Genomic DNA, 16412 nt, shown 5'->3' on the forward strand with positions numbered 1-16412 from the left:
AGAATAATTCAGGTGTGATGGTTAGCTCTAGCATTAGTACATGGTGTGTTATTGTACAGTAACTCAGGTGTCATGGTTAGCTCTAGCATTAGTACATGGTGTGTTATTGTAGGGTAACTCAGGTGTGATGGTTAGCTCTAGCATTAGTACATGGTGTGTTATTGTAGAATAACTCAGGTGTGATGGTTAGCTCTAGCATTAATACATGGTGTGTTATTGTAGAGTAACTCAGGTGTGATGGTTAGCTCTAGCATTAATACATGGTGTGTTATTGTAGGGTAACTCAGGTGTGATGGTTAGCTCTAGCATTAATACATGGTGTGTTATTGTAGAGTAACTCAGGTGTGATGGTTAGCTCTAGCATTAATACATGGTGTGTTATTGTAGGGTAACTCAGGTGTGATGGTTAGCTCTAGCATTAGTACATGGTGTGTTATTGTAGAGTAACACAGGTGTGATGGTTAGCCCTAGCATTAATACATGGCGTGTTATTGTAGGGTAACTCAGGTGTGATGGTTAGCTCTAGCATTAATACATGGTGTGTTATTGTAGAGTAACTCAGGTGTGATGGTTAGCTCTAGCATTAATACATGGTGTGTTATTGTAGAGTAACTCAGGTGTGATGGTTAGCTCTAGCATTAATACATGGTGTGTTATTGTAGGGTAACTCAGGTGTGATGGTTAGCTCTAGCATTAGTACATGGTGTGTTATTGTAGAGTAACACAGGTGTGATGGTTAGCCCTAGCATTAATACATGGTGTGTTATTGTACAGTAACTCAGGTGTGATGGTTAGCTCTAGCATTAATACATGATGTGTTATTGTAGAATAATTCAGGTGTGATGGTTAGCTCTAGCATTAATACATGATGTGTTATTGTAGAATAATTCAGGTGTGATGGTTAGCTCTAGCATTAATACATGGTGTGTTATTGTAGGGTAACTCAGGTGTGATGGTTAGCTCTAGCATTAATACATGATGTGTTATTGTAGAGTAACTCAGGTGTGATGGTTAGCTCTAGCATTAATACATGGTGTGTTATTGTAGGGTAACTCAGGTGTGATGGTTAGCTCTAGCATTAGTACATGGTGTGTTATTGTAGAATAACTCAGGTGTGTGATGGTTAGCTCTAGCATTAATACATGGTGTGTTATTGTACAGTAACTCAGTAACTGCAGTAGCACTTGACTTTACTGACACACTGACTGACTGGTGAACTGACTGACTGACTGGTGAACTGACTGACTGACTGGTGAACTGACTGACTGACTGGCTGACCGACTGGCTGGTGAACTGACTGACTGACTGGCTGGTGAACTGACTGACTGACTGGTGAACTGACTGACTGACAGGCTGGTGAACTGACTGACTGACTGGTGAACTGACTGACTGACTGACTGGCTGGTGAACTGACTGACTGACTGGCTGGTGAACTGACTGACTGACTGACTGACTGACTGGTGAACTGACTGACTGGTGAACTGACTGACTGACTGACTGACTGGTGAACTGACTGACTGACTGGTGAACTGACTGACTGACTGACTGGTGAACTGACTGACTGACTGACTGGTGAACTGACTGACTGACTGGTGAACTGACTGACTAACTGGTGGACTGACTGACTGGTGAACTGACTGACTGACTGACTGGCTGGTGAACTGACTGACTGACTGGTGAACTGACTGACTGACTGGTGAACTGACTGGTGAACTGACTGAGTGACTGGTGAACTGAGTGACTGACTGACTGGCTGGTGAACTGACTGACTGGCTGGTGAACTAACTGACTGACTGACCGACTGACTGGTGAACTGACTGACTGACTGACTGGTGAACTGACTGACTGGTGAACTGACTGACTGACTGACTGGTGAACTGACTGACTGACTGACTGGTGAACTGACTGACTGACTGACTGGTGAACTGACTGACAGGCTGGCTGACTGACTGGCTGGTGAACTGACTGACTGACTGGCTGGTGAACTCACTGACTGACTGACTGGTGAACTGACTGACTGACTGGTGAACTGACTGACTGACTGGCTGGTGAACTGACTGACTAACTGACTGGTGAACTGACTGACTGACTGACTGGTGAACTGACTGACTGACTGACTGACTGACTGGTGAACTGACTGACTGACTGACTGGTGAACTGACTGACTGACTGGTGAACTGACTGACTGACTGACTGGCTGGTGAACTGACTGACTGACTGACTGACTGAAACTGACTGACTGACTGGTGAACTGACTGACTGACTGACTGGTGAACTGACTGACTGGTGAACTGACTGACTGACTGACTGGTGAACTGACTGACTGACTGGTGAACTGACTGACTAACTGGTGGACTGACTGACTGGTGAACTGACTGACTGACTGGTGAACTGACTGACTGACTGACTGGCTGGTGAACTGACTGACTGGCTGGTGAACTGACTGACTGACTGGCTGGTGAACTGACTGAGTGACTGGTGAACTGACTGACTGACTGGCTGGTGAACTGACTGACTGACTGGTGAACTGACTGACTGGCTGACTGAACTGACTGACTGACTAGTGAACTGACTGACTGACTGGCTAGTGAACTAACTGACTGACTGGTGAACTGACTGACTGACTGACTGGTGAACTGACTGACTGGCTGGTGAACTGACTGACTGACTGACTGACTGGTGAACTGACTGACTGACTGACTGGTGAACTGACTGACTGACTGGTGAACTGACTGACTGACAGGCTGGTGAACTGACTGACTGACTGGTGAACTGACTGACTGACAGGCTGGTGAATTGACTGACAGACTGGTGAACTGACTGACTGACTGACAGGTGAACTGACTGACTGACTGGTGAACTGACTGACTGACTGGCTGACTGGTAAACTGACTGACTGACTGACTAACTGGTTGACTGACTGACTAACTGTTGGACTGACTGACTGGCTGGTGGACTGACTGACTGGCTGGTGGACTGACTGACTGGCTGGTGGACTGACTGACTGGTGGACTGACTGACTGGTGAACTGACTGACTGACTGGTGAACTGACTGACTGGTGAACTGACTGACTGACTGGCTGGTGAACTGACTGACTGACTGACTGGTGGACTGACTGACTGACTGACTGGTGGACTGACTGACTGACTGACTGGTGAACTGACTGACTGACTGGCTGGTGGACTGACTGGCTGGTGGACTGACTGACTGGTGGACTCTTGAGGGCATTCTTAAGCCCCCACTGTCACACATTCCTACTAATGTTCAAAAGCACTTTCAGCACTGCCTTCCACACAGAGGCTATCCCAGCATCTCTGGACTCCATGCATAAAGTAAGATCAGAGCACGACCCCCCCCATCTTTTACCTCATTAGATATTGATGCTTGTTGAAGTTGGCAGTTGGCCCCCTGTTGAGCTCTCAGTTTAGACCACCTCTGTGTGCTCAGTCTGACCCCATCACTCATCAGGGTGTAATGATCACTGTGGTTTTATGTTTGCATATAAAACAGAGGGTTTTGTTTCCAGTCTTGAAGAGAGCCTATGTTGCAACAACCCACGCTACCTGCTTTGATCTTAGGCCAAAGTAGGTCGAAAGTTAGTGATGGGGGGGAAAACTCGATACACTGATTTTCTCCTGCTCTGTCTTGTCTCTCTACAGCAGACATATAGTGCGTTATATGTTCGGGAACATCAAATCGCAATAAAATCACAGTATCGAATCACAATACATTGAGAATCACACTACGTATAGAATCATGAGAATCACACTACGTATAGAATCGTGAGAATCACACTACGTATAGAATCGTGAGAATCACACTACGTATAGAATCATGAGAATCACACTACGTATAGAATCATGAGAATCACACTACGTATAGAATCATGAGAATCACACTACGTATAGAATCATGAGAATCACACTACGTATAGAATCATGAGAATCACACTACGTATAGAATCATGAGAATCACACTACGTATAGAATCATGAGAATCACACTACGTATAGAATCATGAGAATCACACTACGTATAGAATCGTGAGAATCACACTACGTATAGAATTGTGAGAATCACACTACGTATAGAATCGTGAGAATCACACTACGTATAGAATTGTGAGAATCACACTATATATAGAATTGTGAGAATCAAATGTATTTATATAGCCCTTCTTACATCAGCGGATATATCAAAGTGCTGTACAGAAACCCAGCCTAAAACCCCAAACAGCAAGCAATGCAGGTGTAGAAGCACGGTGGCTTGGAAAAACTCCCTAGAAAGGCCAAAACCTAGGAAGAAACCTAGAGAGGAACCAGGCTATGAGGGGTGGCCAGTCCTCTTCTGGCTGTGCCGGGTGGAGATTATAACAGAACATGGCCAAGATGTTCAAATGTTCATAAATTACCAGCAGAGTCAAATAATAATAGTCACAGTAGTTGTCGAGGGTGCAGTAAGTCAGCACCTCAGGAGTAAATGTCAGTTGGCTTTTCATAGCCAATCATTCAGAGTATCTCTACTGCTCCTGCTGTCTCTAGAGAGTTGAAAACAGCAGGAATCACACTACATATAGAATCGTGAGAATCACACTACATATAGAATCATTAGAATCACACTACGTATAGAATCATGAGAATCACACTACGTATAGAATCGTGAGAATCACACTACGTATAGAATCATGAGAATCACACTACGTATAGAATCGTGAGAATCACACTACGTATAGAATCATGAGAATCACACTACGTATAGAATCATGAGAATCACACTACGTATAGAATCATGAGAATCACACTACGTATAGAATCATGAGAATCACACTACGTATAGAATCGTGAGAATCACACTACGTATAGAATCGTGAGACTCACACTACGTATAGAATCATTAGAATCACACTACGTATAGAATCATGAGAATCACACTACGTATAGAATCGTGAGACTCACACTACGTATAGAATCATGAGAATCACACTACGTATAGAATCATTAGAATCACACTACGTATAGAATCATTAGAATCACACTACGTATAGAATCGTGAGAATCACACTACGTATAGAATCGTGAGAATCACACTACGTATAGAATCATTAGAATCACACTACGTATAGAATCGTGAGAATCACACTACGTATAGAATCGTGAGACTCACACTACGTATAGAATCATTAGAATCACACTACGTATAGAATCATGAGAATCACACTACGTATAGAATCGTGAGAATCACACTACGTATAGAATCATGAGAATCACACTACGTATAGAATCATTAGAATCACACTACGTATAGAATCATTAGAATCACACTACGTATAGAATCGAGTCACACTGAGAATCAGAATCACTACGTATAGAATCATTAGAATCACACTCATAGAATCGTGACGTATAGAATCGTGAGACTCACACTACATATAGAGTCATGAGAATCACACTACGTATAGAATCATTAGAATCACACTACGAGAATCATGAGAATCACACTACATAGAATCAGAGAATCATACGAGAATCACACTACGTATAGAATCATGAGACTCACACTACGTATAGAGAAATCACACTACATAGAATCAGAGAATCACACTATGATAGAATCATGAGAATCACACTACATATAGAGTCATGAGAATCACACTACATATAGAGTCATGAGAATCACACTACATATAGAGTCATGAGAAATCACACTACATAATCACACTACGTAGAGTCATGAGAATCACACTACATATAGAGTCATGAGAATCACACTACATATAGAGTCATGAGAATCACACTACATATAGAATCATGAGAATCACACTACGTATAGAATCATGAGAATCACACTACGTATAGAATCATGAGAATCACACTACGTATAGAATCATGAGAATCACACTACGTATAGAATCATGAGAATCACACTACGTATAGAATCGTGAGAATCACACTACGTATAGAATTGTGAGAATCACACTACGTATAGAATCGTGAGAATCACACTACGTATAGAATCATGAGAATCACACTACGTATAGAATCGTGAGAATCACACTACATATCGTATCTGCACCTAATTATCGTGATAATATCGTCCTTGGCAATTCCCAGTCATAGTTAGTATCGATATTGTACCGTATCCTTCATCAAGTAGGAGGAGCCTTCAGTACAACTTCCAGGAAATATAGCTGTAGGTTGACATTCATTGGTATTTTGGTGATTCTGAGGCCTCCCCCCCCCCAGGCAGTTTCCAGAAACAGACCCCTGGGTGTGTGTTGTCGTGTGTGGTTTTCCATGGACGGGGATGTACGAGACCATGTGACCAGCTGACCTTTCCGCACAACATCGCAGCACCATGATGGACTCCTAGCCAGAGCTGTGCCTCGCCACGGACTGGGGCCTGCCGCCAACCAGTCCGTGGGTGACCTCTGACCTCCCCCCCCCATACACAACCAACGACCACTAGACCTCGTCTCTACTGTCCCTGAGAGTAGGCTTGTCCCCAGATAGAGGCCGAGGGTCGACAGACAGAAGGACACCTGCGCTCTGTCTTCCGATAGCAACCCAACAGCTAGCAGGTAAGACTTTGGATGTGTGTGTAGTATGTACACTTTGATACAAATGTTTATTAGTTAGAACGAATGGGTGTGTCAGGCAATTTGCTCATCTGGCAAATGGAGTCTGAATGTAGAGTCTGGCCAAATGGAGTCTGAATGTAGAGTCTGGCCAAATGGAGTCTGAATGTAGAGTCTGGCCAAATGGAGTCTGGCCAAATGGAGTCTGGCCAAATGGAGTCTGGCCAAATGGAGTCTGAATGTAGAGTCTGGCCAAATGGAGTCTGAATGTAGAGTCTGGCCAAATGGAGTCTGAATGTAGAGTCTGAATGTAGAGTCTGGCCAAATAGAGTCTGGCCAAATGGAGTCTGAATGTAGAGTCTGGCCAAATGGAGTCTGAATGTAGAGTCTGAATGTAGAGTCTGGCCAAATGGAGTCTGAATGTAGAGTCTGGCCAAATGGAGTCTGGCCAAATGGAGTCTGAATGTAGAGTCTGGCCAAATGGAGTCTGAATGTAAGTCTGAATGTAGAGTCTGGCCAAATGTAGAATGTCTGGCCAAATGGAGTCTGAATGTCTGAATGTAGAGTCTGAATGTCTGGCCAAATGAGTCTGGCCAAATGGAGTCTGAATGTAGAGTCTGAATGTAGAGTCTGGCTGAAATGGAGTCTGGCCAAATGAGTCTGGCCAAATGGAGTCTGAATGTAGAGTCTGGCCAAATGGAGTCTGAGAATGTAGTCTGGCCAAATGGAGTCTGAATGTAGAGTCTGAATGTAGAGTCTGGCCAAATGGAGTCTGAATGTAGAGTCTGGAATGTCTGAATGAGTCTGGCCAAATGGAGTCTGAATGTCTGAATGTAGAGTCTGGCCAAATGAGTCTGAATGTAGAGTCTGAAATGGAGTCTGGAGTCTGAATGTAGAGTCTGGCCAAATGGAGTCTGAATGTAGAGTCTGAATGTAGAGTCTGGCCAAATGGAGTCTGAATGTAGAGTCTGGCCAAATGGAGTCTGAATGTAGAGTCTGGCCAAATGGAGTCTGAATGTAGAGTCTGAATGTAGAGTCTGGCCAAATGGAGTCTGAATGTAGAGTCTAGCCAAATGGAGTCTGAATGTAGAGTCTGGCCAAATGGAGTCTGAATGTAGAGTCTGGCCAAATGGAGTCTGAATGTAGAGTCTGAATGTAGAGTCTGGCCAAATGGAGTCTGAATGTAGAGTCTGAATGTAGAGTCTGGCCAAATGGAGTCTGAATGTAGAGTCTGGCCAAATGGAGTCTGAATGTAGAGTCTGGCCAAATGGAGTCTGAATGTAGAGTCTGGCCAAATGGAGTCTGAATGTAGAGTCTGAATGTAGAGTCTGGCCAAATGGAGTCTGAATGTAGTTTGACATGGCTTTTGTGGTTTCTTAGCAGTAAGACCAAAACAAAGTTGGACACACGGTGCACTTTCTACTGTTTCTACACAGCCACCCAACCACATACTCCTATGCGCACGCACGCACGCACACACACACACACACGCACACACGCACGCACGCACGCACGCACACACACGCACGCACACACACACACACACACACACACACACACACACACACACACACACACACACACACACACGCACACACGTACACACACACACACACACACACACTGGTTGACCATTTCCTTGCGAAAACAGGCTTGTGACCGCAAAGCCCAGAATATCTGTGATCTGCTAATGTTTATTTTGTCTCTTTTGGTGAGACATCTACATGACAGGGGTGGATCCAGAGCCAGGTGAGTTGATGAGGTAAGAGTCAGTCAGCCATTCAGGCAAACTGTCAGTCAGCCATTCAGGCAGCCATTTAGGCAATCAGTCAGCCAGTCAGTCAGCCATTCAGGCAGCCTGCGAGTCAGTGAGTCAGGCAGTCAGTCAGCCATTTAGGCAGCCAGCGAGTCAGGCAGTCAGTAAGTCAGTGAGTCAGGGCCTGCTTGGTTACACAGGAGGTCCTCTGTTCCTCCCCCTCTGTCTCCCTCAGTACCCACAGACAGGATACAGGCCAACCAGCCAGCCAGGTGTCTGCTGCTCACTGTTGCTGTTCAGAGACTGACTGACTGGCTGACTGGCTGGCTGGGCACCATAGGAAGTGTGTGTGGGTGAGAAGGAGACTGGCAGTGTGTGTGGGATGTGGGTGTGTTCATGCATTTGCAGTTTATGTTCAGACTTTGTTCATGTGTGTGCGTGTCTGTGTGCGCACTAGCATCGTGTGTGTGTTGAGGTCCATGTGAGTTGTAGTTTGTTTATCCAAAATGTATCCTATTGTGGTATCCTAGTTTGTAACATCCTAATAAACTATAATTGTTCTGACAATTATGGTCTTATCTCTGTGCTAGACCAACAGCTTATGATTAATTGGTCACTCCCCTGTGTCCATTACCAGGGCTGTTACAGGGGTCAATCCAGGCCTGGTTTACTGGACAGTACATTACTAAGGACTGAGTGGAAGGGCAAGGGGAAAAAGTACTAGTAGGGAGAGTGTAAAGACAACGGAGGAGACTGTAATAACAGAAGGGTAGAGGTTGTGACAACAGAGGAGAGGGAGAGGTAATACGGAGAGGGAGAGGTAATGCGGAGAGGTAATGCGGAGAGGTAGAGGTGAGAGGGAGAGGTAATATGGAGAGGTAATGCGGGGAGGGAGAGGTGAGAGGGAGAGGTAATATGGAGAGGGAGAGGTAATGCGGAGAGGTAATGCAAAGCGGGAGAGGTGAGAGGGAGAGGTAACGCGGAGAGGTAATACGGAGAGGGAGAAGTGAGTGGGAGAGGTAATATGGAGAGGTAATATGGAGAGGGAGAGGGGAGAGGTAATGCGGCGAGGTAATGTGGAGAGGTAATGCAAAGCGGGAGAGGTGAGAGGGAGAGGTAATGCAGAGAGGTAATACGGAGAGGGACAGGTAATACGGAGAGGTGAGAGGTAATACGGAGAGGTAATATGGAGAGGTAAGAGGAAATACGGAGAGGTAAGAGGAAATACGGAGAGGTAAGAGGTAATACGGAGAGGTGAGAGGTAAGAGGTAATACGGAGAGGTAATACGGAGAGGGAGAGGTAATACGGTGAGGTAATACGGAGAGGTAATACAGAGAGGTAATGCGGAGAGGTAAGAGGTAATGCGGAGAGGTAAGAGGTAATGCGGAGAGGTAAGAGGTAATACGGAGAGGTAAGAGGTAATACGGAGAGGTAAGAGGTAATACGGAGAGGTAAGAGGTAATACGGAGAGGTGAGAGGTAAGAGGTAATACAGAGAGGTAATACGGAGAGGTAATACGGAGAGGGAGAGGTAATACGGTGAGGTAATACGGTGAGGTAATGCGGAGAGGTAATACGGAGAGGTAAGAGTTAATACGGAGAGGTAAGCGGTAATACGGAGAGGTAAGCGGTAATACGGAGAGGTAAGAGGTAATACGGAGAGGTGAGAGGTAAGAGGTAATACGGAGAGAGGTAATACGGAGAGGTAAGCGGTAATACGGAGAGGTAAGAGGTAATACGGAGAGGTAATACGGAGAGGTAATACGGAGAGGTAATACGGAGAGGGAGAGGTAATACGGTGAGGTAATACGGTGAGGTAATATGGAGAGGTAATACGAAGAGGGAGAGGTAATACGGAGAGGTAATACGGAGAGGTAAGTGGTAATACGGAGAGGTAATAGAGAGAGGTAATACGGAGAGGTGAGAGGAAATACGGAGAGGGACAGGTAATACGGAGAGGTAATACGGAGAGGTAATACGGAGAGGTAATACAGAGAGGTAATACGGAGAGGTAAGAGGTAATACGGAGAGGTAATAGGGAGAGGGAGAGAGAAAAGGGAGAGGGAATAGAGAGAGACCAAGGTAACAGACAGGAGGGAAATATAGAGGTAATAAATCAAACCAAATTTCATTTGTCACATACACATGGTTAGCAGATGTTAATGCGAGTGTTGTGAAATGCTTGTGCTTCTAGTTCCGACAATGCAGTAATAACCAACGAGTAATCTAACCTAAAAATTTCACAACAACTACCTTATACACACAGGTGTAAAGGGATGAAGAATATGTACATAAAGATATATGAATGAGTGATGGTACAGAACGGCATAGGCAAGATGCAGTAGATGGTATCGAGTACAGTATATCCATAAGAGATGAGTAATGTAGGCTATGTAAACATTATATTAAGTGGCATTGTTTAAAGTGACTAGTGATACATTTTTACATACATTTTTTGGCGGAGCAGTTGCCGTACCAGGCGGTGATACAGCTCGACAGGATGCTCTCGATTGTGCATCTGTAGAAGTTTGAGTGCTTTTGGTGACATGCCGAATTTCTTCAGCCTCCTGATGTTGAAGAGGTGCTGCTGCACCTTCTTCACCACGCTGTCTGTGTGGGTGGACCAATTCAGTTTGACCGTGATGTGTACGCCGAGGAACTTAAAACTTACTACCCTCTCCACTACTGTCCCGTTGATGTGGGTAGGGGGGTGCTCCCTCTGCTGTTTCCTGAAGTCCACGATCATCTCGTTTTGTTGACGTTGAGTGTGAGGTTATTTTCCTGACACCACACTCCGAGGGCCCTCACCTCCTCCCTGTAGGCCATCTCGTCGTTGTTGGTAATCAAGCCTACCACTGTAGTGTCGTCTGCAAACTTGATGATTGAGTTGGAGGCGTGCATGGCCATGCAGTCGTGGGTGAACAGAGAGTACAGGAGAGGGCTCAGAACGCACCCTTGTGGGGCCCCAGTGTTGAGGATCAGCGGGGTGGAGATGTTCTTACCTACACTCACCACCTGGCGGTGGCCTGTCAGGAAGTCCAGTACCCAGTTGCAAAGGGCGGGGTCGAGACCCAGGGTCTCGAGCTTGATGATGAGTTTGGAGCGTACTATGGTGTTAAATGCTGAGCTGTAGTCGATGAACAGCATTCTCACATAGGTATTCCTCTTGTCCAGATGGGTTAGGGAAGTGTGCAGTGTGGTTGCGATTGCGTCATCTGTGGACCTGTTGGGGCGGTAAGCAAATTGGAGTGGGTCTAGGGTGTCATGTAGGGTGGAGGTGATATGGTCCTTGACTAGTCTCTCAAAGCACTTCATGATGACGGAAGTGAGTGCTACGGGGCGGTAATCGTTTAGCTCAGTTACCTTAGCTTTCTTGTGAACAGAAACAATGGTGGCCCTCTTGAAGCATGTGGGAACAGCAGACTGGGATAAGGATTGATTGAATATGTCTGTAAACCCACCAGCCACCTGGTCTGCGCATGCTCTGAGGACGCGGCTGGGGATGCCGTCTGGGCCTGCAGCCTTGGGAGGCTTAACATGTGTAAATGTTTTGCTCACGTCGGCTGCAGTGAAGGAGAGTCCGCAGGTTTTGGTAGCGGGCTGTGTCAGTGGCACTGTATTGTCCTCAAAGCGAGCAAAGAAGTTGTTTAGTCTGTCTGGGAGCAAGACATCCTGGTCCGCAGCGGCGCTGGTTTTCTTTTTGTAATCTGTGATTGACTGTAGACCCTGCCACATACCTCTTGTGTCTGAGCCGTTGAATTGCGACTCTACTTTGTCTCTATACTGACGCTTAGCAGGTTTGATTGCCTTGCGGAGGGAATAGCTACACTGTTTGTATTCAGTCATGTTTCCGGTCACCTTGCCCTGATTTAAAAGCAGTGGTTTGCGCTTTCAGTTTCGCGTGAATGCTGCCATCAATCCATGGTTTCTGGTTTGGGTAGGTTTTAATAGTTGCTGTGGGTATGACATCACCGATGCACTTGCTAATAAACTCGCTCACCGAATCAGCGTATTCGTCAATGTTGTTGTTTGACGCAATGCGGAACATATCCCAGTCCATGTGATCGAAGCAATCTTGAAGCGTGGAATCAGTTTGGTTGGACCAGCGTTGAACAGATCTGAGCGCAGTAGCTTCCTGTTTTAGTCTCTGTCTATAGGCTGGAAGCAACAAAATGGAGTTGTGGTCAGCTTTTCCGAAAGGAGGGCATGATGGAGAGGTAAGAGAGAGAGAGAGAGAGGTAATAGAGGGAGGTAATAGAGAGAGAGAGTACTGAGCAAATGTCAAATTGTCTTTTTACCAAATTACCATACAACAGACCATGTATTCACCCTGCACACCCTATTTGACAAACAAGCAAACCGAATCAAAAGCAAAGTCTTCTCATGCTTTGTTGATTTCAAAAAAGCTTTTGTGTCAATTGTCAAACGTCTGCTGTTTGCTGATGATCTGGTGCTTCTGTCACCAACCAAGGAGGGCCTACAGCAGCACCTAGATATTCTACACAGATTCTGCCATCTGGGCTGGGCCCTGACAGTAAGTCTCACTCAGTAAGATAACAAATAATGGTGTTCCAAAAAAGGTCCAGTTGCCAGGACCACAAACACAAATTCCATCTAGACACCGTTGTCATAGAGCAGCCTTTCTTAAAGTATGGGTCGCGACATGACGTGTCAGAGCACATTTTATAATTATTTAATTAATTACTGGAATTGATTTGGCCAAGTGCACCTCTGCCTAAGCAGCTGTCTCTGCTCAGTTTGGCAGCTGTGTGAGTGTGAGAGGTGGAGGAAGATGCCCGTGTGCTTTGCGGTTTACCAGATCTTTTTTTCTGCAGTTTTCTTTAAGATCACTCCACGACCCACACTATGCAGCGCTGTCGTTCAGCAGCTGATGATGCGCTGTCTGCCGCTGACTCGTCATTCCCACTCGCCATCACTTACCGCTGTCATCAAATGGACTCATGACACGTCCTGACCAAACATCCACAGCATGATGGTAAACCCAGGAAGTTCTTTCAGGACAGGGCAGAATGTTTCAGGAAACAGTGCCACGACAGTGGAAAAATAAATCCGCTAGCAAGACATTGTTGTTTTATAACAGGTGATGATCAGCAAAAATAAGGGAGTACTATCTCTCATAGTAGATGCGAGTTTCTCTTTCAAACAATCCCCTGGTTTTGTACACAGCTAATAGCTAAAGTTAGTCAAAGCAAGCTAACTAGCTACTGATAGTGCAACCCTAAGTAACAGTACAGATGAAGATGAACAATGATCAGGCCTACTGTACATTTTACTGTAGAAATGATTGTTGAAAACTAGTCTAGGTTGGAACTGTTGCTGTTAAGATACAATAATAATTGTTATTCTGAACTGGAATAAACTGATTGAAGCAAGATGCTTTTTGAGGTAAACCCACATAGTTCTGGGTTGTTCATCTGCAACAGGAAGCGGTCTCCTGCCTGACTGAGAACATTTAATCCTAGTAAAAATTCCTTGTTTTAGGTCAGTTAGGATCACCACTTTATTTTAAGAATGTGAAATATCAGAATAATAGTAGAGAATGATTTATTTCAGCTTTTATTTCTTTCATCACATTCCCAGTGGGTCGGAAGTTTACATACACTCAATTAGTATTTGGTAGCATTGCTTTTAAATTGTTCAACTTGGGTCAAACGTTTCGGGTAGCCTTCCACAAGCTTCCCACAATAAGTTGGGTGAATTTTGACCCATTCCTCCAGACAGAGATGGTGTAACTGAGTCAGGTATGTAGGCCTCCTTGCTCGCACACGCTTTTTCAGTTCTACCCACATATTTTCTATAGGATTGAGGTCAGGGCTTTGTGATGGCCACTCCAATACCTGGACTTTGTTGTCCTTAAGCCATTTTGCCACAACTTTGGAAATATGCTTGGGGTCATTGTCCATTTGGAAGACCCATTTGCGACCAAGCTTTAACTTCCTGACTGATGTCTTTAGATGTTGCTTCAATATATCCACATAATTTTCCAACCTCATGATGCCATCTATTTTGTGAAGTGCACCAGTCCCTCCTGCAGCAAAGCAACCCCACAACATGATGCTGCCACCTCTGTGCTTCACGGTTGGGATGGTGTTCTTCAGCTTGCAAGCGTCTCCCTTTTTCCTCCAAACATAATGATGGTCATTATTGCCAAACAGTTAAATTTTTGTTGCATCAGACTAGAGGACATTTCTCCAAAAAGTATGATATTTGTCCCCATGTGCAGTTGCAAGCAGTAGTCTGGCTTTTTTTATGGCGGTTTTGGAGCAGTGGCTTCTTCTTCCTGCTGAGCGGCGCCTTTCAGGTTATTTAGATATAGGACTCGTTTTACTGTGGATATAGATACATATATAGGATATAGATACTTTGTACTTGTTTCCTCCAGCATCTTCACAAGGTCCTTTGCTGCTGTTCTGTGATTGATTTGCACTTTTCGCACCAAAGTACACTCACAAAATGAGGTGGAAACTGAGCTGAACTTCCAAACCTCCTGCCAAATGTTTGCCCATATTAGAAACACATATTTCCCTCCGATTACACAGACCCACAAATAATTTGAAAACAATCTACTGGGTGAAATACCAGTGGGCCACCACAGCAGCAAGATTTGTGACCTGCTGCCACAAGAAAAGGGCAACCAGAGAAGAACAAACACTATTGTAAATACAACCCATATTTATGTTTATTTATTTTCCCTCTTGTACTTTAAATATCAAGAACATTCAGAGACCTGTCCCGAAGCCACTCCTGCGTTGTCTTGGCTGTGTGCTTAGGGTCATTGTCCTGTTGGAAGGTGAACCTTTGCCCCAGTCTGAGGTCCCGAGCGCTCTGGAGTAGGATTTCATCAAGGATCTCTCTGTAATTAGCTCCGTTCATCTTTGCCTCGATCCTGACTAGTCTCGCAGTCCCTACCGCTGAAGAACACTCCCACAGCATGGTTTCTGCCACCACCATGCTTCACCATAGGGATGGTGCCAGGTTTCTTCCATATGTGACGCTTGGCATTCAGACCAAAGAGTTCAGTCTTTGTTTCATCAGACCAGATAATCTTGTTTCTCATGGTCTGAGAGTCTTTAGGTGCCTTCTGGCAAACTCCAAGCGGGCTGTCATGTGCCTGAGCGGTGGCTTCCGTCTGTCCACTCTACCATAAGGGCCTGATTGGTTGAGTGCTGCAGAGATGGTTGTCCTTCTGGAAGATTCTCCCATCTCTGACAACTGTGGGACCTTTATATAGACAGGTGTGTGCCTTTCCAAATCATGTCCAATCAATTGATTTGACCTCAGGTAGACTCCAATCAAGTTGTAGAAACAATATATCAATATACCTGCTGTAGCATGCGCTCCAGCACGTATAGCTCTCTGGTCACCCCCAAAACCAATTCATCCCTTGGACGCCTCTCCTTCCAGTTCTCTGCAGCCAAGGATTGGAACGAACTACAAAAATCTCTGAAACTGGAAACACTTATCTCCCTCACTAGCTTTAAGCACCAGCTGTCAGAGTAGCTCACAGATTACTGCACCTGTACATAGCCCATCTATAATTCAGCCAAAACAACTACCTCTCCCCCTACTGTATTTATTTATTTAGCTCCTTTGCACCCAATTATTTCTATTTCTACTTTGCACATTCTTCCACTGCAAATTGACCATTCCAGTGTGTTACTTGCTATATTGTATTTACTTCGCCACCATGGCCTTTTTTTTGCCTTTACCTCCCATCTCACCTCATTTGCGCACATTGTATATAGACTTATTTTTCTACTGTATTATTGACTGTATGTTTGTTTTACTCCATGTGTAACTCTGTGTTGTTGTATGTGTCGAACTGCTTTGCTTTATCTTGGCCAGGTCGCAATTGTAAATGAGAACTTGTTGAGTAAAGGCTGTAACGTAACAAAATGTGGAAAAGGGGTCTGAATACTTTCTGACGGCACAATACATCCGGCTGTTACCTCACCCCCCCCTCCTCTATCCTGACTCTTTTTGTATTTTGCCTATTCAATTCTGTCTTATTTCCGGTCCATTCTACCTGTCTTTCTCACACTCCTCTCTCTTCATCCCTCC

General features: G+C 45.0%; 1 protein-coding gene across 1 annotated transcript in view; it reads left to right on the plus strand.

The window, feature by feature from the left end:
- LOC118395167 (activated CDC42 kinase 1-like) overlaps positions 1 to 16412 on the plus strand; it is a 178421-nt gene that overhangs the window by 12442 nt on the left and 149567 nt on the right. The window contains exon 2 of the mRNA XM_052463247.1: positions 6243 to 6577. The gene's annotated coding sequence lies outside the window, so the exon portion shown is untranslated. The remainder of the gene's footprint in view (positions 1 to 6242; positions 6578 to 16412) is intronic.

Source organism: Oncorhynchus keta, chromosome 15, assembly GCF_023373465.1.
Source record: "Oncorhynchus keta strain PuntledgeMale-10-30-2019 chromosome 15, Oket_V2, whole genome shotgun sequence".
In the NCBI taxonomy this organism is placed as follows: domain Eukaryota; kingdom Metazoa; phylum Chordata; class Actinopteri; order Salmoniformes; family Salmonidae; genus Oncorhynchus; species Oncorhynchus keta.